General features: G+C 38.9%; 1 protein-coding gene across 2 annotated transcripts in view; it reads left to right on the top strand.

Moving 5' to 3' along the window:
* Upp2 (uridine phosphorylase 2) overlaps positions 1-26,450 on the top strand; it is a 204,521-nt gene that overhangs the window by 134,467 nt on the left and 43,604 nt on the right. The window lies entirely within an intron of this gene.

The following is a 26,450-nucleotide window of genomic DNA, read 5'->3' as shown; positions in this document are numbered from 1 at the left end:
TTCTTTGAAATGCATTTTCCTCTTATTTGAAGCAAAGATTACTAGAATCCAATGGTTTTCAAAGCACTTCCCTCAAGCTTTCCCCCATCCCCGACACAGCTTCAGACAGCTGCATATTATGTTCAGTTTTGAGCAGTATTGTTCATGAAATACAATGAGAACCAGAAGATGCTCAGGGGAGAGCTGCGGGAATGATACAGATCCAGAAAGTATACTAAATGAAAAAATAAGCAAAAGGCCTAGAATCTCTGGTTTGGAGAAAGAGAATGTAAACTTAAAACTTGACAGGTAGAAGCTGCTGTAATGCAGAACTGGGATCAAACATGGCTGATTTTGGCTTACTTTTGAGTAGAAGAATTGAGTAAAATCAGACCTGTTCAATTCTGGCATGGATTGGGATAAAGTCAAAGATAACCCACCACAAGAAATACTCACAGGTGGTCTCAGCGAGCAACTTCCAAAGAGGCTCCTGAGAGGTAAAATAAGGAGAGATGTTGTGTGTCCCAATCTGAGATGAGTGGCTTAGACAGTGGATGCTAAAGGACAGCTTTTCCATGAAAGGATCTCAGACCTCTACAGGCTAACTTGTCATGAAAGGCTCTGGGTGTGAACTGGAGATACAGACAGGTGTATGTAAACAAGTTCTTGCTTTATCTTCTTCTAGAAAGAATGACAAAGATCAGATCCTTTGGGTTTTCTTTAAAACTGAAGGCCCTTGGGTGAATAAATGACTAGTTTTCTAGGAAAGGATGTAAAATCATAAGCCACACCTTTGGGGAATAACTATCATAGAGTAGGGGAGCTATAGCGGTAGTTGGGGAGGGAGATGACAGGTCTTTAGGGTGTGTGATGTAGGAGGAGTGGAGAGCAAAGAACAAGACTAGGGGAGAGAGAGATGCCAAGGGCTGCAGTTGGGACTATGGGATCACTGGGAACCAAAGATGGTGCGAATAGAAAGACCATGCCTGGGAAAGGGGCAGGATGTATGAAAAGGGCTCACAGAGATTTCAGCTGATAATAAAAGCTGGATCCTGGAAATCCTTGAATTCTAGGTTATTGGGATAAATCCCCTACTAGTTTTTGAGCCCCTAAACAGCCATTCCCTTTCTATTTAATAGAGAGCACAGATTCCTTTGTGCAAAGCTTCAGAGAGGCCAAATGTTAGGGTAGGGAGCAGGTAATCCCTTGACATTTTCCTGACCTCTCATCACTGCAGGCTCCAGCCCTAACAGGCTTTTTAAAGGAAATAGGACATTCTTTTTTGTTTATGCCCAAATCAACCTACCCATCTCTAAACCCTCAAAGCCCACTGTATAATTACCACCCTGAGGCCAGAGGTCATTTAGGAAAGCAAGCATAGACAACACCCAGCAATTAGTACTCAAATTTCAGAGCTCTCCCTAAATTGTCTCCTGAAGCATTTTGGAGGTGGGAGGGGGTGAACACAGGTGGGAGGCTTTGAGGCTGATTTTTCTTTTTTCTCTGAGGTGAGGAATGCTGGGTCTCTCCCTCCTCAGAACACTTACAGGGTCTCACATACTCACCGGTCCCACCTCCCATTTTTAGTTGGGCTTCTTGACAGGCAAAGTAAGATGAGATGCTTGTGTGACCCCAGATGGGAATGGTGGCTTAGACAGGGCATGCTCAAGGTCACAGTCTCCAGAGAGGATCAACTAGGGATTCAGAGCAGCAGCCAGCTTGGATATCTCTTTTCTGGATGGATGGAGAGAAAGCCTGGAAGTGGGTTGTACAACAAGTATTCTCTATGCTCAAAAATTCCTTGGGCACAATGGCAGCAATAACTAACTTGCTCCATATATGATCTGCCTGCTGACAACTGCCCTGTGTATCATTGGAGGGGCCCAAGATTCCCCTTCCTGAAGGAGCCTGCACATTACTCTAAAATGCTACCATTAGGATGGTTCACTGGACATTAGCATAACTCTCTCCCCAAGCTTCTCATTAAAAATGTAATTTCACCAGAATGCCATGAATTAATCTATTGGCTCATTCCAACCTGCTTTAAGGACTGTACTGCCCAGAAAGAATGAAGAGTCTGAGAAAGTAGCCAAAGGCAACTAACCTTTAATGGAGACTGCAGTGTGTGCCAGGGACCATCTTTTCTTCCCCCAGAATTTGCCCTAGGCTGATACAGACCTAATCTGCTGGCCGAGGTGATCCAGAGCCAGCATAAGGCTTCAGGCTCTGAAGTAGAATCTTCTCAAGCCTAGATTTATGTTCAGTGTCTCCATGAGGAAAAACCCAGAGGTCTCTGAGAGTTTGGTCTTGATCACTGCTTCCCCAATTCCAAACTTGAGTGCTTACCTTGGTGTTTTGCTTTGTCTTTGAAGTTGGCTAGGGAAGGAGAGTCTGTTTGTTCTTTGTCCCTGAACAGGAAAGCAAAGTTCTCCATACCAATTCCAGAATGGAAATCAACATCCTGGTGACACATAACTTAGTTGTATAGCAAAAAGACTTCCACTCAGATGCTTTCTGGCAGAAAGAATCACAAAGTAGGTGTCTAATATGTAAGTTCTAATATGTGTGGGAAATCTGACTTGGTGACCTCTCTATGCGCTTTTGCAAAGCAGCTCAGCATCCAAGAACCTTAGAGAGATTGCAACTGACTGAAGGGTCTTGAATGGCAAAGCTCTTGAAGAGAAGAATGGGAAGGGAAAATAGATGTCCATTTCTTAGGAGGAAATCCTGAAATTTTTCATGTGCCCAAGTATTCCAGGGAGTCCAAGAGATTAACCCAAGCTGAAAAAAAATGTATGGTGAAGGATGAGAAAGAGATTGTGAGGCATTGAACAGAAGTTTATTGTTCCTATTCTGGGGCTTCAGGGTAACGTCTAGTGTGTCCTTATCTAAGGAGCAGCTTCTGCTATACAGCCTTAGGTGTCCCCTTCCACTTGGGGGAGGCTTTACTGAGGTAACTGTGTGGAGCCCAGGCATGGTCATGCCAACCTGAATAATTTCATTTTATACAAAGGCAGTCCTTCACCAAACTGCCAACGGGAGGACCCAGAGTCACTGTAGCTGGCATTGGGCCTTTCTGACCAGACATCAGAAAGGGTTCTGGAAGATGTCAGAGGTGTCATGAAAGCTCATTACCTTCTGACATCTCTTTGTTTGATTGGAATTTATTAAACTACTGGTCTAGATATTGTCAAGTATAGTGTTAGAAACTCCAGTGTTATACATAGATGCATACAAATGGGATGCCTGAATTAAAGGGGATCAGGATCTTGATGCAGACTCTGTTGCTGATCAGCATGTGAGCCCAACCCTGTTGTGCTAGTCCTAATTAGAAGAATTCCTTCCCCAATGGGTATACTCTTGGTAAATTCCCTACCACTCAAACACCATGCTCTGCTTCCACAGACATGGCTTGTGGCTTGGGTAGCCAGTTATAATCTCCATGGGAATTGGTAAATAGCTATTATAGGTTTCTTTGTAGCCAAAGGAGTTTAATCCTTAGGCTGATAGATTAAACTAATGATCTGCCAAACTTTTTAACACTGTACGAAAACCAATATGTAATTGTCCAGTAGAGGGATGGGCTAGTCCACAGACATTTTTTTTTAGTTAGTAGCCATTGTTCAAATGTCCACATACTAAAATCCTTTTCAGTTATTATCCTTACAAGCTACTTGAATAGGAGATGCGTAGGAAGTTCACTTTCACTTTAAACCTACATTTATGAGTTCTGAAAAATGAGCATGTGCTGGTCAGTCCAGCATTACTCCAAGCACTTGGAGTTGCTGTTGCTGCTCTGACATGTGATTCATGTGGATAGTAAAGGGATGTTGAATGTAGACCCCAAACAAACCAAACTCATAGACATAAAGAGGAGAAGGAATCATTTGAAAAAGAAAATCCTGGCTTTTCTTCCTTAGAGCACAAAATTAAGTGCATTATAATTAGAGGTGGCAAGATGCTTGCTAAATTTCTTAAGCCATTCCCTAAGATTCGTAGGATCACGCATTCTGTTATCCCAGTTATATTTTATGTTTTTCATTTTTCTTTGTCATGTATAGTCCAGGCTTAAGGTCTTTCCAATAAGCCTGGAGTGCAAAGTGGGTACTCAGCCTATTTAGCACTACTATACCCCATGGGTTCAGCAGAGACATTGTCGATGGATTCTAGAACATGATCCCAGCAAGATCCAAGTGCAGTTTGCCTCAATAGAGAGCTATCAGCATTAGTATTCATTATCAGTCCATTACTGTTGACCTACTGTGCATCATGGAAAGTGAAAGCTATGTCTCTGCATAACTATAGCTAAGATATCATTCTAAATAAAGGCACTGAGTGGATAATTTGCTAGATCTTATTTGGTCATATGTTTGTGTAAGTAAAACCCAGAGAAACACACAACTTCAAATTCAATCAACTATAGATTGTGACGTGGACGCTGTGAATATAAATGTTTATGGAAAAGCAAAGGAAGATAAGACTAGTTACTTTTAAGTTCTCAACATGTCAATGTACTGTCCCTGTGGGCAGAGGATAAATATTCATTGAATGAATCAAAGAATGGTGAGCAGTTGAAGGAGGCACAGTCAAAATTTCACATCTCTAAATGTGTTGTGCTTTACAGTGACAGATACCAGACAGACCGTGGAGAAGACTCCAAGATCTTCTGTATGTTCTTGAAAAGAAAGTGTCCTATCTTCAACAAAACGTGGGCTTGGCCTGATGTGTGTATGGTACTGGGAAAGTTTCCCATTTTCATGCTCATTTATCTCCTGGCACTTCAGACTCATTCTCATAGCAGAGGACCAATCAGGCTCTACCCTGACATAAAGAATAGAAATGTAACAATTATGAAAGGCTATCTTAGTTTCTAAGGCCTACTGAAATAACACACTAAAAGCTGGATAGCTTAAAACAAGAGTTTATTCTCTTATTGTTCTAAAAGGGAGAAGTGCCAAACCTAGATGGAACTGGAGCGGATTTCTTCTGAAGGGTCTGAGGTCTCCCTCTGTGCTGTGCCTCTGTCCTAGACTCTGGTGAAGGCCAGCTATCCCAGGCATTCTTTGGTATATAGCCTCATCATTAGCCTCTGCCTCCATTTTTTTGTGGTGTTCTCTATCTGTGTCATTTCACCCAGCCATCTGCTAAATTAGGACACCAGTTATACTGGATTATGAGCCCCAATATACTTCAGTATGACATCATCTTTACTATTAATTACACCTGCAATCATGCTGAGGTACTATGGGTTAGGACTCTCATATTTTGAAATTTGGGTGGTGGTTGTGGGGAATACAATTGAATCCATAACAGAGGAGAAACTACTACCTAAACAATGGTGCCAAAGTATGTAAACAACATCTTAGATAATTCTGAGTTGTAGTAGTGGCATAGAGCTTTTGAAAGAAAAGAAGGCAGATAAAAATGAACCCACAATGGATAAAAGTGTTTCCAATTGGATTAGAATGTTACTAGTCATTTAAGAGAAAAAGGCTTATATTCTCTCACCAGCCTCCAGAACCATCTTATTCTCAGGCTTCAAATTTGAAGTCATCCAGACACATGACTTCACATTTGTATCAACTACAGCACATGTTTGTATTGTGTTCAGGTGTCTTCTCTCCTTTGGGCTTTCTGTCCATCAGATTTTCAAAATGGCTCCAATACATGTAGAAACAAAAAATATTCTATGCATGTTAGCAGGATGAGAGTCTGACTTGTTAAGAAGGATTGTGTCTTTAGAATAAGTGGATACTAATACTGTTGATTTTAGAGAACTGGATTGATAGTCCCATTTTGATAGTGCCAGTAATAAAGGCAACCACAATGGAGATTCTTTGCAATGTGTATTTGCTAGCATTTTTGTATTTTTTAAGCTGGGCAGAAACTGGAATGATACATATTTTGTATTATTCAGCAACAGTAGACAGACAGCTAATATTTTTTCCAGTTCAGTTATTCATATCTCAGCACTGCTGTAGAAAGAAGTCATTTCATTCTTTTTTATGGCAGAGAAAGGAAGGAGTTTATGCTGCTATTCACCCTTGCACTAAAACAGCCTGTGGCTAATGCCCATTTACAAAATCACATCGGGAGAGTTTTTTTATTCTCTTTGCTTCCTGACCTCCCCAAGGACATCACTGTCAAGTGTGGGCATTAACAATTCTATTGAGCGAGGAAGGGCTGCATGTAACCAATGTATGGATAAAGATTTAACTTTATCCTTGAAGAATAGGACAGGAAGACTAGTGACATGCACAGGGCATTCCACATGTTTCATTGAGTGTCCATCGTTTTTTCCAGAGAGAAAACACTTTCTCCACGGAGAGCTGCAGGGATCTCCCAGTACACCAAGGAGACGCAATCCACTTTGGCTGCTTGCTCTCAGATACTTTTTGTTCCCAATTAAGTCAATTATCTGGGTAATCTTCATAATTCACAGCAGAAGGTCTGACCTGTCAGGACTAGTTTTAATAGAAGTATGTGGGTGTGTGGTTTAAGGCAGTGGTGCTCTCTCTGGGTTTCTGAGTCCAGAATAGGGGTTTGGGTATACTGGGGGTCAGGTGTCCAGTTAATAATGGTCTCTAACTAAGGCATAGGCATGTCAGTGCTAGAAAAGGCTTTCCACTAGAAGTCAAGAGAGATGGTGTTTTTGCTAACTTCTGACATTAGTAATGCTGTGTGTCATTGAATAAGTGTTCCCCTAATGATGACTTATTTCAGATGTTTTAAGCAAAGCAGGTAAGAAACAAGGTTTTAGTCAGTACCAAAGTAAGTGCTGCATATTAGGTCTTACTGGAAACATTATTTCATTTAATCTTCATAACCAGCCTTTCATGAAAACAAAATATGAAGAAGTTAAATAACTAACTCCTCCTCCCCCACTAGGCACAACTAGGTCACACACAGCTAGTAATGTCCACATGCCCAAAGATCTCTGAGCTCTTTGTGACTATAACTTTAATAGCAATGACTGATAATTAAGCAGAAGGTTTGGCATACTAATTAAGGTTTAGTATACTTACATTCTTGTTACTCAAAGTCATGAACTAGTAGCATGGACATTGCTTGATGTTTTTGGGAAATCAATGAACCTATGAATTAGAATCTGCATTCTTCTACTTCTGTGTGTGTGTGTGTGTGTGTGTGTATGTGTGTGTGTGTGTGTGTGTGTGTGTGTGTGTGTGTGTGTGTGTGTGTGTGTGTGTCTATACTAGGATTCAACTCAGGGCTAGGGCACTGTCCTTTAGCTTAACTTTAATCACTTAAGGCTGGTTACTCTACCACTAGAGCCATACCTCCACTTCTAATATTTTGGTAGTTAATTAGAGGTAGTATTCTCATGAACTTTCCTGCTGGGCTGGCTTCAAACCACCATCCACCGATCTCAGTCTCCTGAGAGGCATAAGCCACTGTTGCCCAGCATAGAATATCATTAACTAGACCACAAGATGGTTCAGTCATCTATAAAAGCCAATCCAGAACTACTTGAATCAGAACCTTGCAAGCCATTTTTTTCTCTAGTAAGTTTTGAGGGTTCCACGGAAGGGTGGTTGCACATTCATTCCAGAGTTGTATAGTTTTAAGTCATTCTATGTGCATAGCTCTGTGTTTCATCTCTTATTTCTTACTCAAATGGTATGACTCTGGCTTTCAGCTCCTCTTCCAAATGGAAGCCTCCAGAAGCCAGAAGTAGAGCAGGAGTTAAATGACTTTTGTGGGCTGACTCCATTGTGAATGGATTAATGTATGTGCAGAATGAAATTCTCCTGTGTCCTTTTGCAGGCAGGAGAGATCGCTATTCTAACTCTCCCACTTGTTTCTTTCTTTTATTTAATAATGACTCCATATAAAAGCTTTCTATGGAAAGATAATTGGATTTCTTAACTCTATGTGTTAAAAACTCACTTAACGTAATAATAACTCTGGTTATATTGTTTGCACCAACTCATCAAAGGTAAAGTGCCAATTTCTGGATTAATATCTAGATTTTTGTATTTAAACCTAGCATTACTAAGAGGAAGAGGAAAAAAGCCAGAAATAGAAATCCATTAATAATCACAGATACAAATATACCTTGCTATTCTAGGCTTAAATTTGCTTGAGAAGTTTAGGTTTCCCACATCTGATTGCTATTTTTGTGTGACTTTAGGTTTCTCACATCTGAATGCTATTTTATGTCCATATGTGAGTGCCATTTTACCTTATGTTTCTATTTGCTTTGTGTTTAATCACTCTGGTTCTTTCAGCAAATGGGCCAGTGAAGAAGATACAGCTTACTGTACTCATGATACTATTTACTCAATCTAGAATAAATAAAATGTATTTTTATCAAACAGTAATTATTCCTTGATTTCTCCTATTGAGGATTGCAATAGAACCTTGCTTCCTGAATATATTGTAGACCCCAGCTGCTCCCAGTGCATTTTACAGTGTTCATAGCATGTGTTATACTGCACTTTGCTATTTCTAATCTGTGAAGAAATCTGGTGGATAAGACTGGGTCTGCTAATCAGAAAATCTGGGTTCAAATATGACGAACATAGCCAAAATTCAGCCACTAAGTCTTCTAGAGACATAATTTTCTTATTTTCAACCAACTTGTATTGCCTATGTTAATGGAACTAATATTCACTAATTTCATAGTATTGTTTAAATCATCTCCAAGGGCTTCAATTTTCTTACCTGTTAAAGTGTGATAATTGCTGTTTAGTCTAACAGGGTGGCTGTATTAATTGAAAGTATATATATATATATATATATATATATATATATATATATATATATATATATATATATGAGATGAAGAACCACAAGTGGTTCTTATTACCAAAGGATAATTGATATTTTTAAAATTAAAAGGAAAATAATTTAAAACAAGAAGCAAAATTTTGAGCTGTATGTTTGGCAGGAGGGTCTTAAGTTTGAGGTCAGCAAGGGCTACACAATGAGTCTATGATTAGATAAACTCAACCAAACAAAAAAACCTCAGCAAATTTCACAATAAATAACATTTAAAAACATATTGTTGTGATTTTATTATGATGAAAAGTATAAAAAGTGTTTATCTTATATTTCCTAGACCCTTGTAATATTTTACTACTTTCTAGAATTTGAAAATTCATGAAGTGATGACTTTACTTAATTTTGTTGATGAAATTCTAAGACCTCCTTTACATCACTTGATCTTTGCTACAAATATTGAGTTGGGTCATTGTTGGCAAAAATATTAAAGGTCTTCACTCATGTTCCCATGGTTTAAAAAATATTTTTTGATATTCAAATCACTCCCTTTGAAGCTTAAATAATATCCTTGTCCCAGTTGGCTGAAAGCCTGCATCTATTGCAGAGTATGCAATTTCACTTGGTTGCAATCAATTTGCATTTGATTGGCATTTACTAGTGCCCTCATGAGAGTGCCCAACAAAGACCTTGTGCAAAGGTAGACTCCAGTAGACTTGGAAAGTTTGGACTGAATGGGAACTAAGTATAAAAGTGGTCAGTTAATTAATGAGTTCTTTTCCTGCCCTGAGAATTTTTCTTCCCCACTGAAAGTAATCATGAAGCTGTGAAGATGGAGTTAATGAGTCCACCTTGTTCTACTTGCATTAAAATTGTGTACAATCTAATTCCCAAGAAATTGATTTGGAACCAAATTCTCAAGAATCAGATCATATTTCGTGGATGGGAGACACTATTTTAAGGCATCCTTTGATGTTTCTCAACTGAAATAAAACACTCATCTAATCTCTGATTTAATCTTTTCATAAATCTGGATTTCCAGAAATCACATTTTCTTAAAGCTGAGTACACCCACATTTCTTCAGTGAGTTGGGGTCAGATGGTGCTGCCTTTCTCTCTCTCTCTCTCCTCTCTCTCTCTCTCTCTCCTCTCTCTCTCTCTCTCTCTCTCTCTCTCTCTCTCTCTCTCTCTCTCTCTCTCTCTCTCTCTCTCTCTCTCTCTCTCTCTCTCTCTCTCTCTCTCTCTCTCTCTCTCTCTCTCTCTCTCTGGATATCAGGCCAGGTCAAGGACCAGGTGTGCCAGGTATGGAAACAGGTTCCTCTCTTGCGGGTAGAATTACTCCTGTTTGTGAATCACCATTCTCTTTCCTGTTGTGCTGACTGGCTAGACCTATGCAGCTCTTTGAATCCTGTGCAGGTGGGAAAGGCTGGAAATGAAAGACATGGGGAGATTAGGAAAGGGAGACTGTTCTTTTTCTGAACACCTCCCGTAACGCAAAACATTCCCTGACATGTCTGGAATGGGAAGTGTCTGATACTTGTCATGATTACAAATGCTACCCTTTCCTACTCTTGAAACAAACTCTACTTTCCTGTCTTGTGGGATTAGCAATAAAGAAGGGCTGAGATCAAACAGGATTTTATGGTGTTTTTGTTAGGTTTTCTAAATCAGCAGCTGTGGGCAGAAATATAGACACACAGCAGGGATTTTCAGGAGATTCTTAAATGATTTTATCATGTCAACACTGACCAAGTTGCTTCCAGGTTTAGCAGCCAATCCTGGGTATGTATTTTGTTATTCTTCTTAAGGAAGCCAGTGGGTTGAAGAGAGAGAGAGACAGAGACACAGAGACACAGGGACACAGACAGACCAAGATTCATAGACACAGACACAGACAGACCAGACAGTTAGTTGTGCTGACCTAAGAGGAAGGGGAAAAGGTACCATATTGTTTGCAGGGAGAGGACCTTTGGAGGAAATGAATGATTTCTACTTGAAACCCTCTCAAAGCAGCTGTGCCAAACTTCTTCCTGCCTAGTCTAGACCCATAATGCTCCCAAACATTCTCCAGAAAGAGAGGAGCCAAGTGTTGACAGTCCCAAAGCCTCATTTTACCACATCTTAAGGAAATCCTAAATGGTTGTAGCTTCTCATTTCACAAAAGAAGTAGAAATCCCCTTGGGAAAATCCCCTTTGAAGGCGTAAGCTCTAATGTTTAAAATCTATTTCCAAACTACACATTTCTCTCCTCTCACTTGGGCAGCTGGTTTCTGTCTAAATAAGTCACAGGGCTGAGGAGCATTCAGTGAAAGATCTTAGGGGTGTCCTTTTAACACTACACAAAAACCCTCTCAAGGGAGCTGGTCTCCTATATGCTGTAAATTTCCTTGGTGCAAAGCTGTGTAGTTGTGGCCTTGTAAGAGGTGGTCAGGGTCCCAGGCTAGTCAAGCCAGAAAAGTAGGTAGAACCAAAGAAGTGAGATTCTCACTGAAGGCATGTAGAGACCTCCTATATTCAGTCAATGGCACCTCAGCCACTTATAGGTTCACAGAACATTCATGAGAAGAATAGCAAGAAATTTCACACAGTAGATAAGAGAAAACTCATGTTGCTTTACATCTGAAAAAAGAAATGATGTTTCCATGGGAAAGACCAGTTAGGGGAAGATCATTTAAGAGTTTATTATGTGCTTTCTGAGGAGCATACATAGACCACAGTATCTTGCCATTCTGGTGAGAAGATAAAATATGTTTTAGAAAGAGTAATTCTCTAGGGGGACACTAGGCCACATTAACAGCAAACATAGCCTCTGAAATATGATTTCTTGGCATGAATTCTGGCTTTGTTCATATCCCACGGGGAGCTTAGTGCTGTCTTCTGCCATGTACACTTTACTGTATCTATCTTACAGGGCTAGAATGAAGATCAAATGAGGTAATCCAGTAAAGCACATGACCTATAAAAAGTTCTCAATAGACCACAGGCATTATCCTCTGCTTCTTGTCTACCATGAGATAAGATGTTTTCCATCATTACACCCTCCCCACCATGGTACACTGAACCTCATGCTATGATGGGCCAGTTCTTTAAGTTGTTGATGTCAGGAATTTTGTGCCAATAACAAAAACCTAACAGAAAATTTGCATGAGTTATGGGTTATTGCTGTAACGATGTGATAATATGGTTCGAAGCCTTTGGAACTGGCTTACAGGGTGATTTTGAGAGGGTGACTAGGTCTTTCTGGTGGGATCCCAGAAGACAAGAAAATAGATAATAGAGATACGAAATACTATGTGAGGTTTCAGATGCCAACAAGGATCCTATTGGAAATTGGACCAGGAACCATTCAGTTATGGTAACATAGGACTTGCCTACATTTTATCCATACCTGAAACTGTATATGAACTGGAGCTAATGGACCAATTAGTCTGGCAGAGAAAATTTCTTTTTGCTTAAAATTATCCTTAATTAGTTGTACAAAGATGTTTCAGTTCAGCATGTCAGTTTTTGACTATAATGCATCTTGATCAGTGTCACCCTTTTCATCATTCTTCCTTATCTCTCCCAACCCTACCCCTCAGTTGACCTACTTCCATTTACACATGTAAACAGTGCATATTATGACTGTGTTTACCCACCCTTCCTTGCTATATTCATCTTTCTCATTTTGCCCCTTGGCCTTACCCCCAACAACACGTTTTAGCTACCTGGTATTCATTTTGTTAAACTGCAAATTAGTTGTTCAAAGAAGTTACACCATTTGAAATCTTCCCCTGCCTGTCTACGGCCATACCACCTTGAATGCGCCCGATCTCCTCTGAAATCTTCCCCTGCCTATACAATACTCTAGTTAATATGTTTATGTATGTATGGTGGAAGAAATTTCAAGGCAGCCCAATATTGGGCTGTGGCACAGGTATTGCTAACTGCTTTTAGCCAGGTTTATAGTGAGAATTGGGAGCAAAAAGCAGTATAGAATTATTTGAAAGTTTGTTTGGCCAAAAAATGTGGGAGTAATTGAGATTAAAATATATAGCTGATGAAAAAATTACAGCCAGTAACAGAAAGCCAAGTACTTTTTGCAAGGAGGAAGGGAAAGATATCTTGAGAGCATCTCCAAAATCAGCAGGAAGATCCACCCACTATGCCTCAAGGGTGTAAACATTTTAACTTATTTGAAAAACTTTGTTTTGTGACAGGTTCAGATACCCAGCCTGTACCTACCCATTTAGGGAACAATTCCCTCACTCCACACACATACATTCAGCTATCCAGGCACTAGAACTTGATATAGCCATGGTCCAAAAGTATCTGGATACTGTTCAAGCTGGAAGCATATTGCTTAATGTCATCCACATAATGTTGGTTTTGAAGATATGCAACATGAAAGCTGTGCACGTTATGGAAGCTTCCATCTAGATTTCAAAGGAAAATATGAAAAATCAGGTAATATATAGCCTGGTCAGATTCATTGTAGGCAGCCCTTGTGAGAGGGTGATTGTGATACTGTAAGAGTAAAAGCCAAGGATGTGATGGAACTCTTAGAATATGGACTATCATCTACTGAGGAAAGCTGCAGGCTATGAACAGAGCCAACCCATGAGAGAGGCCATGTGAGCTTTAGCCGGCAAGGTTGAAGGTGTGGAGCTAGTTGCATACCACTAATTCTCTGAATATTGAACACGGAGAGATGGGATTTAGTGTTTGCCCTTCTGAGTGTTGGTCTTACACTGTTCTCATCCTTCCTCTATATATCCCACTTCTCTCTTTTATTTTATATAGAATGTATATTACTTATGTTTTATTTTTACAGGGGATAACAGCTAAAAGACTTTGAGGAAGGAATTAGTAGTGCATCATCTGTTGTTCACAGATTAGTTATGTTTTGTTAGGTGACCTAGTATGTTTTCATTTTAAGATAAAGTATGGTTTAAAGAGATATATTTGGGTGTTGATGTTGACAAGGGGTGGTATTGTGATAGCTAGTCTTTATTGCCACCTTGACTGGGTTGAAAAATACTATGAGACTAGTAAAGCATGCGCCCACACACACTGTATTAGAGGAGGTTTCAGAGAGACTTAACTAAGGAGGAAAAAATCCATCTTAAGGTGAATAGCACATTCCCATAAGCTGGGGTCTATAATGGGATAAAAGTGTGTGTGTGTGTGTGTGTGTGTGTGTGTGTGTGTGTGTGTAAACATTAAAATAGGTGTTTTGTTTCTCTCTGCTTCCTGTCTTCCATGGCTGTACTACTCTTCTCCATCATGTTCTCCTTGTCATGATCAGCTAGGACATCTGTAACTGAGCCAAAACAAATCTTTCACTATTAAATAAAAGAAGCACTCTAGAATCAAGAGATAACCCACAAAATGGGAAAATACTTTGCCAGCTATGGAACAGATAAGAGTATTTGTCTCTAGAAAAATGAAGGGCTCAAAATGGTAAACAAAAAAAGTACAAATATGGAGGTTTTATTTTTTGTTGCTGTTTTTCTTTTCTTTTCTTTTCTTGCTCATTTATATGTCTTTGGGATGGTAAGGCAGGACACACATGGTAGGACAAAAGGTGAACAAATGCAGCAGTGATACTAAACACTATGTTGAAAATGAACTACACAACTTTTGGGTGGGGATGGGAGGGAAAAACTGAGAGAGAGCAAGGGAAGGGGTGGCATTGTTAAAAAAGGTATTCACTCTTTATCTGACTTATATAACTGTAACCTCTCTGTATAACACCTTTACAATAACAATAAAAAGTACAAATAATCCAAACAATAAATGGACAAATGAACTGAACAGGAAGTTTTCAAAAATCTCTTTGTACAATTAATTTATGCTAGTAAAAAAGAGGAAAGCAGTTGTCAAAAGATCTCAGCAATTGATCCTATTTGTGATTAAAATAGAATATTCTTTATTACTAAAGTAGTGTGATAAGACCCTGAACAACTAGTCAATCAGAGAAAGAAAAATAAGTTGGATTGAATTGGATTTGGAAAATGATGGGTTAGATTTACGTCAGCAGTGAGTAGAGGCAAAAATTATTTCAGGACAGGTAGAAGATGTAAGAGCAAGCACACACAGTGTGTCACTATTCAAAGTCCCTTCATAGCTTGCCTAGAATGGGTGCCTGGGGAACACACCAGGGAATTGGATTTGATAAATGGATAGAATCTGAAAATTGCACTAATGCAACTCCTACTATAGAGAGGAAAAAGAAGAACAGCAGATAAATCTCTGAGCAGGAAAGAATGAAGTAAAGATGGACTTTCAGAAGAATGAAGAAGTCAGCTACAGTAACATGGCACTCCAGGGCTATAGCAGCTTAGAGGAATGGATTAAAAAGACATTACAGGAATTAGGAAATAGTACTTAGTTGTGCCCAGGTGCACAAGGTATATATTATGCATTATGGAAGTCTTAAGCACTTATGTTCATTCAGGTATTTTGGCTTAAAGAGCAGGAAAGCAGTTTAGCTAAATCAAATAATGCAAGATTATATACAGGCATGAGAACAATGGTGAAGCTAAACAAACTACCAAATGGAGGGCTGGGGGGCTGAGCAATAACTAGAGCCTTCTAACACAGGGGACTCTACTAGGATGCTTATGCATTTCACTATAATGCTCCATGAATCACTATTTTGACTCTGTTCCACATGTCTACATTCAGCCCTCTCCCACTGACCATTCTCAACCCCTTTATAAATATACTTTCTATTCTCTATAGTATCATAATAATATTTTGCAAATATTAAAGTTATCTATTTTCTTGTCTCTCTTAAGCCATATTCTTTTTACTTTATACCGTTGAGACTTTCTACCTCTAGACTCCAAAATTCCTTCTCCTGTGAGAAAATAGTGGGCTTAAAAATCAGGCTTGGAGCTAGCCTTGATGCACACATGGAATAAACTGCCTTTTGGAGGCAGAGGCAGAAGAATAGCAAGTTCAAGGTCAGCTTGGGCCATATCCTGAGACCTTTTCATGAAAGAAAAAGACATCAGACTTGGAAGAGAATGAGGATTTTCTAAATCTTCTTTAAAGGAACTAACTTGAATGACCCAGATGATAGATTTCACTCTGGAGTGCAGAGATGAGACCCATTCTATATACTATGACTAAGTCCCCAAGGTGAAGGAAGCCCATGGGACTGTAGGTAAAATGAGAGGCAGAGACGGAAGGAATCATATTCTCTTATCTCCCACTGCCACCTCAAGATCAAACTTCAAGAGAAATGGTCAGCTTCAGGACAGTCAGGTAATTTGAAGATTTTGCTGTACTTTAAACCTGGGACATTAGACTGCAATTATGACCCTTCATGACCGTATCAGCTGTGGGACAATTTCATCAAAGTAAGCCTAGTAGTGCTGTGTAGTAGAAAAGGATGAACTTCGCAATGCTATCTATTTTTTTTTTTTTTGGCTTGCTTTGGGTGCTTTAGTAGATGTGAATTAAGTGTAGATGAGATTGAGAGAAGTCAAACGTAGATGGGAACTCTATTTCTTAGGAAAGGGGTTTGATGTTGTGGCAAATGCATGGAAGTCCTAGACTTCAGGAGAGATCTAAAGAATCAGGCAAATGGACAATGGCTGTGTGAGCCAAGGAGAGCCATCAGTCAATGTCCAAACTGCAAGAGGCCAGATCAAATGATGGCAGCTGCTGATTGCAGCAGCGAGGGTGCAGGGCCAGCTGTGACCAGGGGCTTATGGTCATAGTTTTAAAGACTAGAAGAGACACAGATACTGCCTACAGTTTTAGACCTATTTACCCTCAAAGGCCACATAAGCTTCATTTTCCCCATGATCCCAGACGCCAAGGGAGGGAAAAGAAAATTCTACAAACTCAATAGTCAATCAAACCCAAAGGAATGTCAAAACTATTGCTTTAAGCTAAGCACTGGACTTTTTTATTATTATTTTTTTAGTTGGTGGATGGGGTCAAGAAGAAGATCAAAGTAGTTGTAAGTCAAATAAAGACTCTATATTTCCCCTTCACTGTGGAATTGTAGTTTGACTATTTTTTTTTTTTTGGGTCCGGTTGTGGGGTCTGAACTCTGGGCCTGGACTCTGTCCCTCAGCTCTTCAGCTCAAGGCTAGCGCTCGACCACTTGAGCCACAGCACCACTTTCGGCTTTTTTCTTTTTGCTTATGTGGTGCTGAGGAATAGAACCCAGGGCCTCATGTATGCAAGGCAAGCGCTCTACCACCGAGCCACCTTTCCAGCCTCTTGACTAATTTTTTAAATGAATTTTTATTGTGAAAATACTGTACAGAAGGGTTACAATCACATGCGTTGGGGAGGGATGGAATGGTAGGGGAAAAACAAAGGAGGAGGTAACAATGCTTGATAAAAAAATGTACTCATTACCTTACTCATGTAACTGTAACCCCTCTGTACAGTATTTTTACAATAAAACTATCTATGGAAAAAAACAATTGAGGGCTGGGAAGGTGGCTCAGTGGTAGAGTGCTTGCCTTGCATGCATGAAGCCCTAGGTTTGATTCCTCAATACCACATACACAGAAAGAGCTGGAAGTGGTGCTGTGGCTCAAGTGATAGAGTGTTAGCCTTGAGCAAAAAGCTCAGGCCCAGAGTTCAAGCCCCAGGACTGGCAAACAAACAAACAAACAAACACCCACTAAAGCACAAGGATTGACAAATGGAATTGCATTAAACTAAAAAGCTTCTGCATGGCAAAGGAAACAGTCCCTAGACTGAAGAATGAGAGAACACATTTCCTATCTATACATAAGACAAGGAATTAATAACCAAAATATATAGGGAGTTCAAAAAGTCTAACCTCCCAAAGAATCAGCAACCCAATTAAAATAATTGGGCAGATGTAGTAAATGGGCAGTTCTTAAAAGAAGTACGTATGACCAATGAATACATAAAAGACACTCAATAAAATAAATGCAAATAAAAATGACATTGTGATTTCTTTCATTCTTGTCAGATGACCATCATTAAGAATATAAACAAGGGCAAATACTGGCAAAGATGAAGAGAAAAATAAATTATTTGTATACTGGTTGTGGGAATGTTAATTAGGGCAACCACTACGGAAATCAATATGTAGGTTCCTCAAAATCACCTACAAATGTATCTACAAAATAATCCAGTGGTACCATTTTGGGGCAGTTATCTGAAGAAATGTAAGTCTGGATACAATAGAGGCATTTGCACACCTATGTTCATTGTAACACTATTCACAATAGCAAGCTCAGATGCCCTATGATAAATGGATCAAGAAAATGTGGTACATAGATACAATTGGGCATTATTCAGCCCTGTTTTCACTGTATTTGATGTTGGTATAATTTGGGTAGGAGAAGGGAAAAAACAAATGGATTAAATAGGGATACAGGTGGACCCATTGAAACAATGAAATGTACAAGATGTTATGTAGAAAAACAAACTTTACAGCTTTGGAGGTGGGGAATGGGAGGGCAGGGATGGTAAGGGGAAACAAAGGAGGAGGCAACAATGCTTGATAAGAAATGTACTCATTACCTTGCTCATGTAACTGCAACCCCTCTGTACAGTATTTTCACAATTAAAAATCTTATTAAAATTGAAAAAGAAGAATGAAATTATATCTTTTTCAGGGACATAGATGGAACTGTAGATGATCATATTAAGTGCAGTTAGGTTCTGAAGGGCAATGCTCATGTGTTTTCCCTTATATATGGATACTAGACTGAAAAAATGAACTTATATTCAAACATCTATTGGATCATGATCATATATTCACACATATATACATGCTATATATGTATATATATTGTTTGTAATTTTATGACTTTGTGGAGATGTTAGGGGGTAACAGTGCCACAGCCCTTTGCATCTGTGAATGAAGACAATAAATTAAAAGCTGTTGAATAATAGGGGGTTTGGCAATTGGGAAAGTGAGGGTAAAGGAAGGAACACTCTGACTAAAATGTTATACACGCATGTGTGAAATAGCATGGTGAAACCCCTTTGAAAAATTAGTGTACACTAAGAAAGGAATGACAGGAATATAGAAAAAGTCCTATCTCTGATGGCGGTATAGTGGAAGGGGAGAGGTGAATGGAAGAGGGTGAAGGAGAGTGAATGTGGTCAAAATATGTGCATGCATGAAAATGGGAAGTGAAGGTTGCTGAGATAGATTTAGAAACAGGAGAGAGAGGTGAGTCTGATTAAATAGACATGTCAAAGTGAAACACTCTTGTACAATTACTTGATGCTATAAATATGGTTAACAAATTAAAAGCAAAGCTCAGGAGATGGGTAGTTTATTTCAGAGATGACCACCACTTGCGGTAGGTTCTAAGAGAGATCTGGTGGTTTGGTCCTCAGTCAGTGGCACCTGTGGGGAGTGGTGTGGGAGTAGTAAAAACTTCCCATTCTTGCCATAGTCTTCCTTAAATCTCTTCATTTTTTTTCGGGGCACAATTTAAGCCAGGACATCAGGTATTCCTTCCGCATCTTCTCTTATAAACCTCTTCATCTGTTATGGCTCAGCATTTATTAACAGCAGGGGATGGTTTTTGTAGCCTCTTTTCTTTTGAGGGAGTGATACATTAGTGAGCCTTTTTTTTCTATTGTGAACAACAGGTGCATGGAAATCATGTTTGAGGAGAACAGGCTGTAGCAATCAGACTAATATTCTCTATGGGCAAGAGGAATGCCAGGCAGTTAATTGACTCATGCATTTGGGATTTTAAAGACCATTTTAAAGACCTTAGTCTGTAGCAGAACAGTGTGTTAGTTTTCATTTGGGATTCTAAGATGAATGGGGGAATATTACTTGGAGAAAAGAATTTTGTAAATGTTCCACATTAATTTCCTATGATTACATATAAAAATTTAGGTTTAATATTTGTTTAAAGGTCTAAATCCTGTTGACAGTTTTTACTTGAGCAAAATGACTTGTATGTGATTTTATTTATTGAACAAACAGGCCCCATTATAATCTGAAATAAAAATCCCCTTGGCTCTAAGCTTTTTCCTTTACTGTGGTGATTTTTTTTTACTTCTAATAGTCAATCTCTTTAATTTCTTCAGTTTTATTTTCTTTCCCACCAGAAATATTAATAATCATAGTCAACAATACAATTGAAGGATTTTGTGCTTATATAGGAATTTAGCACAGAGTTTGGAGAAAGAAATCTATGAGTCATAAACATGCTTACAGACTGAGGTTTTCCTTACAGATATTCTGACACATTCATCTCCTGTAGACAGTAAACATAGCATTGTCTCCTTTATGCAGTATAAGGACCATGAAAGGCACTCACCACTATTTGCTAAAAGCATATAGAGCCAAAGAGTGTAAGTGAAGTCTGAGAATAAACCATGTGGCTCCAGATTATTCACATAAATTGTTTTCCTTTTGTCATATTGTTCTCCTTCTCAAATAAGGAAAGAGATGAAAAACTGCATACATTCCAACCATAAAATTTCAGTCTCTACTCCTAATCCTTTGAATTAGAAGAACTGGGCATTTGCCCGGTGGATAAAGAGGGCAAGAAATCTATTCTTCAAGGGATTTTTAAGGATATAAAATTTGAGTATGGACGTAGAACTTGCAAGTGGATAATACAAATGATGGTGAATTACTAAGATTCACCAAGGAGCACACCAGGGACATGGGTATAAAATATTCTTCATTTTATTGCAGCCTGATCCATTGCATTTGAATTTGTTTCCTCCATGGAATTAATAAATCAAGAGAGGATTTTTGTTCGTTTTCTGATTGAATTAGCATTAATGGGTATTTAAATAACTCAGTTGAATTATGGGTAAGGGAGTAGTTAAGGGACAAAAATCTGACAGTGCTATGGTGATGGTTTGTTGAAGAATAGCTGCTCTTTAGTATTTGAACTACTAGAGGGCATAACTAAGATGAATGAGCAAATTTACTTGGAACAAAACAACAACAAAGTTATACTAAACCTTGCCAAACCCAAGGATACTTTTATACATTTCACTGAGTATGCACAAAATCCTAACAGTCAGGCACTAATATTTCTATTTCACAGAAATAAGATGTAGTCAGGACAATGCCATTAGTTCAGCACATATATCCTCTTACGGTAAATCCTGTGCATTTCTTCTTACCTCATGAGGCGTTCCATGTAAGCTCTCACTTCTCCATGATGGCTAAGTCATCAAGCTACAAAAATGTGGGTTAGGGGTAAGGTTGCTAGAATTACAAAAAAAAAAAACAGACACCCTGTAATTTTAAAAAATGGATACCTTGTATACATCCTAAATATTATGTAAGATTTATTTATATTTAAATTATTTATTGTTTATCTAAGATTCAGATTTTATTCATTTGTTAGAAGAGAGGAACCTAATGAAAATAGCAAGGTAGAAATTGGAAGTCAACTGTTCATGGTTTTCCAGTAGTGAGCCATGAGTCTTTCTCCAGAAAAAAATGACTTTGTGTTACTTTCTCTTTTGCCCCCATTAAATCATAGTAGAAAATGTAATAATAGAGATTTCAAAGGTATAGACAGACCAGGAGGAAGGAAGGATACTTGCAAACTTTCAATGAACAGTGTTGAGGGTTACTTTGATCTATAATGGACTGGGTTATTTTTACCTACAGTTGAAAAAATACAATTATGTCCTTAATGGCTAATGCACTGGACACTAATAGAATCTCTCATTATGTAGTATTAAATGACTGAATTAAGAGAACAAACCATGGAATCCTATTAGTTATAATGTCACTTTGATCAGGCATCTTTGGACTTCAGCGTCTTCATTTGTATGTTGTATTAGAGTTGACTTACTGCTTTTAAGAGTTACTGTCCTCAAGCCCCATGACTGACAAAAAGAAAAAAGAAAAAAAGGGTTACCATCCTCAATATCTGGCCAACATGGCATATGTTCACAAATGTTATCATTGTTAGCAATGCTGAAGTTTGAACCCAGGCCTCATGTGAGCAAGGAAAATATTCTACCAACTGAGCAAGCTACCAGCTGTTCCTCATGGTTGCTTTCATCATCATCTGGGGTATGGACTCATAAGTATGTTCTGTAGGCTCCCAATAGTAGCACTTTAAGTTGTAGGGGCCATAATGTCTTTGAGCACTCCATTATACTGCAAAAACATGTATAAACAATGTGTATAGGGATGGATGTAGCTGTGTTCTAATAAAATTTAATTTATTTAAAAAAAGGGCAGTAGAGAGAGAGAGGGAAAGGGTGACATTGTCCAAAAAGAAATGTACCTTTTACCTGACTTACTTAACTATAACCCCTTTGTAAATCACCTTTATTTTTAATGTTTTTTTATTACAAAAATACTCTAGAAGGGTTACACTTACATGAGTAAGGTAATGAGTACATTTCCTATCCAGCATTGTTGCCTCCTCCTTGGTTTTTCCCTTACCATCCCTTCCTTCCCACCTCCACAGCTAATCTCCCCTCCCACCCCCACTTCCGCCGAAGTTGCAAAGTTTGTTTTCGACATAGTGTCTTGTACATCTCATTGTTACACTGGGTCAACCTATATCACCTTTATAATAACAAAAAAATGAAAAAATGAAAAAGGGCAATGTCTTCACAATTCCACTGTGACTGACAGTAACATATTAGTAAATATGGCGACGTGTAAAAATACAAATCTGATGTTGTCCACTTCTTCCTTCCCATGAACTCTTAGAATAGTTTTTTCTCGTGGGCTGCTGGTGGCTCACCTCTGTAATCTTAGGTACTCAGGAGGCTGAGGTTTGAAAATGTTAGTTCAAAGCCAAACTGTACTTGGCAAAAGGGCCTATCAAAACTGCTAAAGGTCAAATAAGGTTATAAGGGTAGGGCCTTAACTTGACAGAAATGTTGTATTCAGAAGAAGAGAGAAAAACATAGGAGCACCTCTGCTCCACTTGTCATTCCTGATGTTTCAGATTCCTCCATATCTGTCAGAGTTTACCATCCCAATGTTTGACCCAGGGGTAGGATGCAAAGACAACCTTATAACATTTTTTTTCTTTTTCCACAATCCCTTCGGTCAGTAGAGGAAGGCATTCCCTCCTTTCTCATATAGCTGAGTCTTCCCTCATTCCTTATAATATATTATGTCTTCCTCCTCCTTGAGATAAATCGATTCTTTTCTCTTCTGAGGATGATCAGATGGATGAGATGCAGAGATAGACACCAGCTTAACTATAAAGGAAGTCCATCATACTGGCATTCTGAAATACTGTTCTTGATAGAATTGCAACATTAACTAGATTTATGTGTAGCTAAAAGCTTGACTATACTCAGCTTCAACACACATTTGTTAAGCACCAGATATGTTCAAGTGCTCAATCCATTGTTAGGAAGACTCCAATCTGCTCCTCCTCCACTTTTGGTTTCTCTTCTCTGCCCTCCAGGTGACAGATTCAGTTTCACTATCATCCCTTAGAATCTGCTTGCCACTGTTTTGGAGGGAGTGCTTGCAAAATAAGCACAGTCCTTTTCTCAAACACTTTATATGTTCTCTGCACAGTTGCCTCCTCTGGAAAGTCTTTCTGATGCTATCCATAGCTGTGTCACTCACCTGTGTCACTCACCACCTACGGCAGCTCCTAATCCAGCTTCATTTCTCTCCAGTGTTTACTATAGGATAATCTCAGTGATTACTTGATTAACTTGTTTTCTGTTCCCTTTAGCAATTCTTGCTACCCAAGAGCAGAAACGTGCTGTTTATTTCATTGCTGGGTTCTGTACAGCAAAGACTGCTTTTAACAGAGTATAGATTCTCAGATATTTTTGCATGCATGAGAGAATTGTGATAGTACCTCACAGCATAACTTTGATGTTGAAAAAGAAACACATTTCTTTCTCTATCATGTCTGAAGACAGAGAAAGACAAATAAAAGGAAGAGAATAAGGAGTCTCTCCTTCCTGCCTTTGGGACAATAAAAGAAATATAGAGCTGGGCACCAGTGACTCATGCCTGTAATCCTAGCTACTCAGGAGGCTGAGATCTAAGGATCATGGTTCAAAGCCAGCCGGGGCAGGAAAGTCTGTGAGACTCTTATCTCCAAACAATCACCAGAAAACCAGAAGTGGCACTGTGGCTCAAGTGGTTGAGCTGAAGAGCTAAGGGACTGAGCTCAGGCCCAGAGTTCAAGTCCAATGACAGACAAAAAATAAAAGAAAGAAAGGAAGGAAGGAAGAAAGGGAGAGAGAGAGAGAGAGAGAGAGAGAGAGAGAGAGAGAGACAGAGACAGAGACAGAGACAGAGACAGAGACAGAGACAGAGACAGAGAGACAGAGAGACAGAGAGACAGAGAGACAGAGACAGAGACAGAGAGAGACAGAGAGAGACAGAGAGAGACAGAGAGAGAGACAGAGAGAGAGACAGAGAGAGAGAGAGGAAAGAAATATAGAAGCCTACCTGCACCAGGCACCTGCACCTCAAAACTTTGAGTTGAATTTGACCCATTGCTACAGATGATAGTTCCCCAAATTACAAGTTGCTGTTGTTCTTAGAGGCAGAATTTCCCTCTGTTGACCTTAAAGTCTTAGGTTCAAGTGATCATCCTACCTGAGACGGAACTGGGACTATAGGCACACATTCCTCTTTTCCACATACCATCCTCATAATTTACTTGATTACAAACCCATGGGCCGGGTTATTTTTTGAAAGTTACATAGGTGTCTAAGATTTCAGTAGTTATCAAATTCTGTAAATGTATTTCATCTTATTCTTTTCTATTATTATTTGTTTATTTACCTTCTCACAATTTTCAATTAATTACAAAAGGGGTTTTACATTTTGATATGTCCATTCATACATAAATCTATCTTGGTCATCCACTCCTTTACTCCCTTCTTTCACTTCCCAAATCCATTTCAATCCATTTTCACACATATCCCTAAGAATTTTCTTTGATGTTTTAAATAAAGTAGTTAAGTTTGAATTTGTGTTCAGAACTAGCTAAAATGTTTTCAAGTCATCTTTCACCTTAGCATCTTAGTCTTAAATTAGAAAATAAAAGGACCAAGCATAAAATTTCTGATGATTTGTTTTTGATAAAATTATATATATATATATATATATATATATATATATATATATATATATATATATATAAAAGCATCTCATAAAGCATACCATATTTGGCATTTCAAATGCATTGCTACTACCAGCAGTATTATCAGCAGTCCTGCAACAATGCTGAAATAATGGTTTTCTTTCTCACTTTGCCAAGACTGTGAAATTGTTTAAGAATCAGAAATGGCCTAACATTTAGTTACTTAATGAAAATAGCATAGATTTCCCTTTCTGGTGCAGTGATAGGAATCTCTACAACCTCATCAGATGTCAGTAATGGCTTTGAAAATGCAAGCGAAGGAAGGAAAGGCAAATCAATTGAATTGTTGTTGCAGTAGTAATTACAGATTGTGAGGGACTGGTGGTGGTTAAGAGATTTTGAATGGGGTTTTACATGAGGGCATACTTAATATCAAGGTAGTTAACTTGAGGACTAGCAAGTCCTCATAAGCTACTCATTATTTTCCTGCCACAGAGAATTATCTGAGCACACTTTCCCCAATAAGCTCCTGATTTTATGCAAAGAATGAATACACACAGCCCAAATTCAAAGCAAAGTTTCAAGAGAAACCAGCATCCAAGACAGTGTTATTAACCTCACCTTGTATTTTGTTTAACTATGACAGAGAAGGGAGTAGGCCCAGGAGATGGTGCCAATTTAAGCCTACTGTTTAAATTCTCTAAAGATTAGTTTGTCTCACAAAAATGTAACAGATAGATGGTTGGGAATCACTAACACAGGTGCTAATATGTATTTGTATGAAACTCACCCACGGGAAGGACAGTGGCAAACTAGAAGACACGTGGCCTTCCTTATGCTACTTACAAAGTTTTACAGATCTTTGCTGCTGGTGGGGCCTGGTTTGATCAACAGGTGTCTGAATCCCAGCCTCTGGAATAAATGATCACTAAAGTATAGTAAGACATAGTGCAAGGTTCCACACATTTCATTGTGAGACTGATTTTAATGCCTTCTTGTACAGCTTATGGATTTATTGCCTCTTGGGTGCCATTTTACAATTCTCTGTGTTGTCTATGAAAAAGAATCCTTTTCGTTTTCCTTCAGACAATATTATACCATACCAGAAAGGGGGTGGTGGAGAGACATTGTAAGCGAAAGGGTGTGTTTTCTGCTTTTGTTTTGCTCAGCAATGACTCCTTCAGCTGGAGTTTATTTTCTGGTGGAGTGAGTGTCCCTACCAGGCTTCAAAGCTGAGAGCAACTTTTCCAGGGTTGAGCTCCTGCAAGTACACAGGAGCCCTGGTGCCTAGGTCCTGAAATACATACACAGGTCCTCCAGTGCCTGGCTCATACAGTGTGTTGTGTCCAGCAGCATTCCTCAGAACCCTTGGTAAACTTATAGAATTGAATAGAATCTTTCTGCTGCGACACCATCCTTTGATCAGTGTCCCCTGACAACTTAGAAGAATTTTCACCAAGTCCCACTAGTGTGGCATCAGTGACTTCTTTGCAAATCTGTGAGTTGGAGTCAGGCTCTCCTATAATGATTCTGTCAGTCAGTGCACACTGTTATAAGAAAGGACTACACACAGGGTAGCTTTTAAAAACAGAAATTTCTTTCTCATACTTCTAGAGTCTGGAAATCTGAGATCATGATTTGAGTGTGGTTGAGTCCTGGTAAGGGCCCTCCTCCAATTTGCATAATTGTATCTTCTCCTACCTCACA

The sequence above is a fragment of the Dipodomys merriami genome, unplaced genomic scaffold (genome assembly GCF_024711535.1).
Source record: "Dipodomys merriami isolate MVZ:Mamm:240054 unplaced genomic scaffold, mDipMer1.0.p SCAF_1, whole genome shotgun sequence".
NCBI classification, from domain to species: Eukaryota; Metazoa; Chordata; class Mammalia; order Rodentia; family Heteromyidae; genus Dipodomys; species Dipodomys merriami.
Note: the sequence above shows the minus strand (reverse complement) of the source record. Positions and strands in the feature narration are given on the sequence as shown.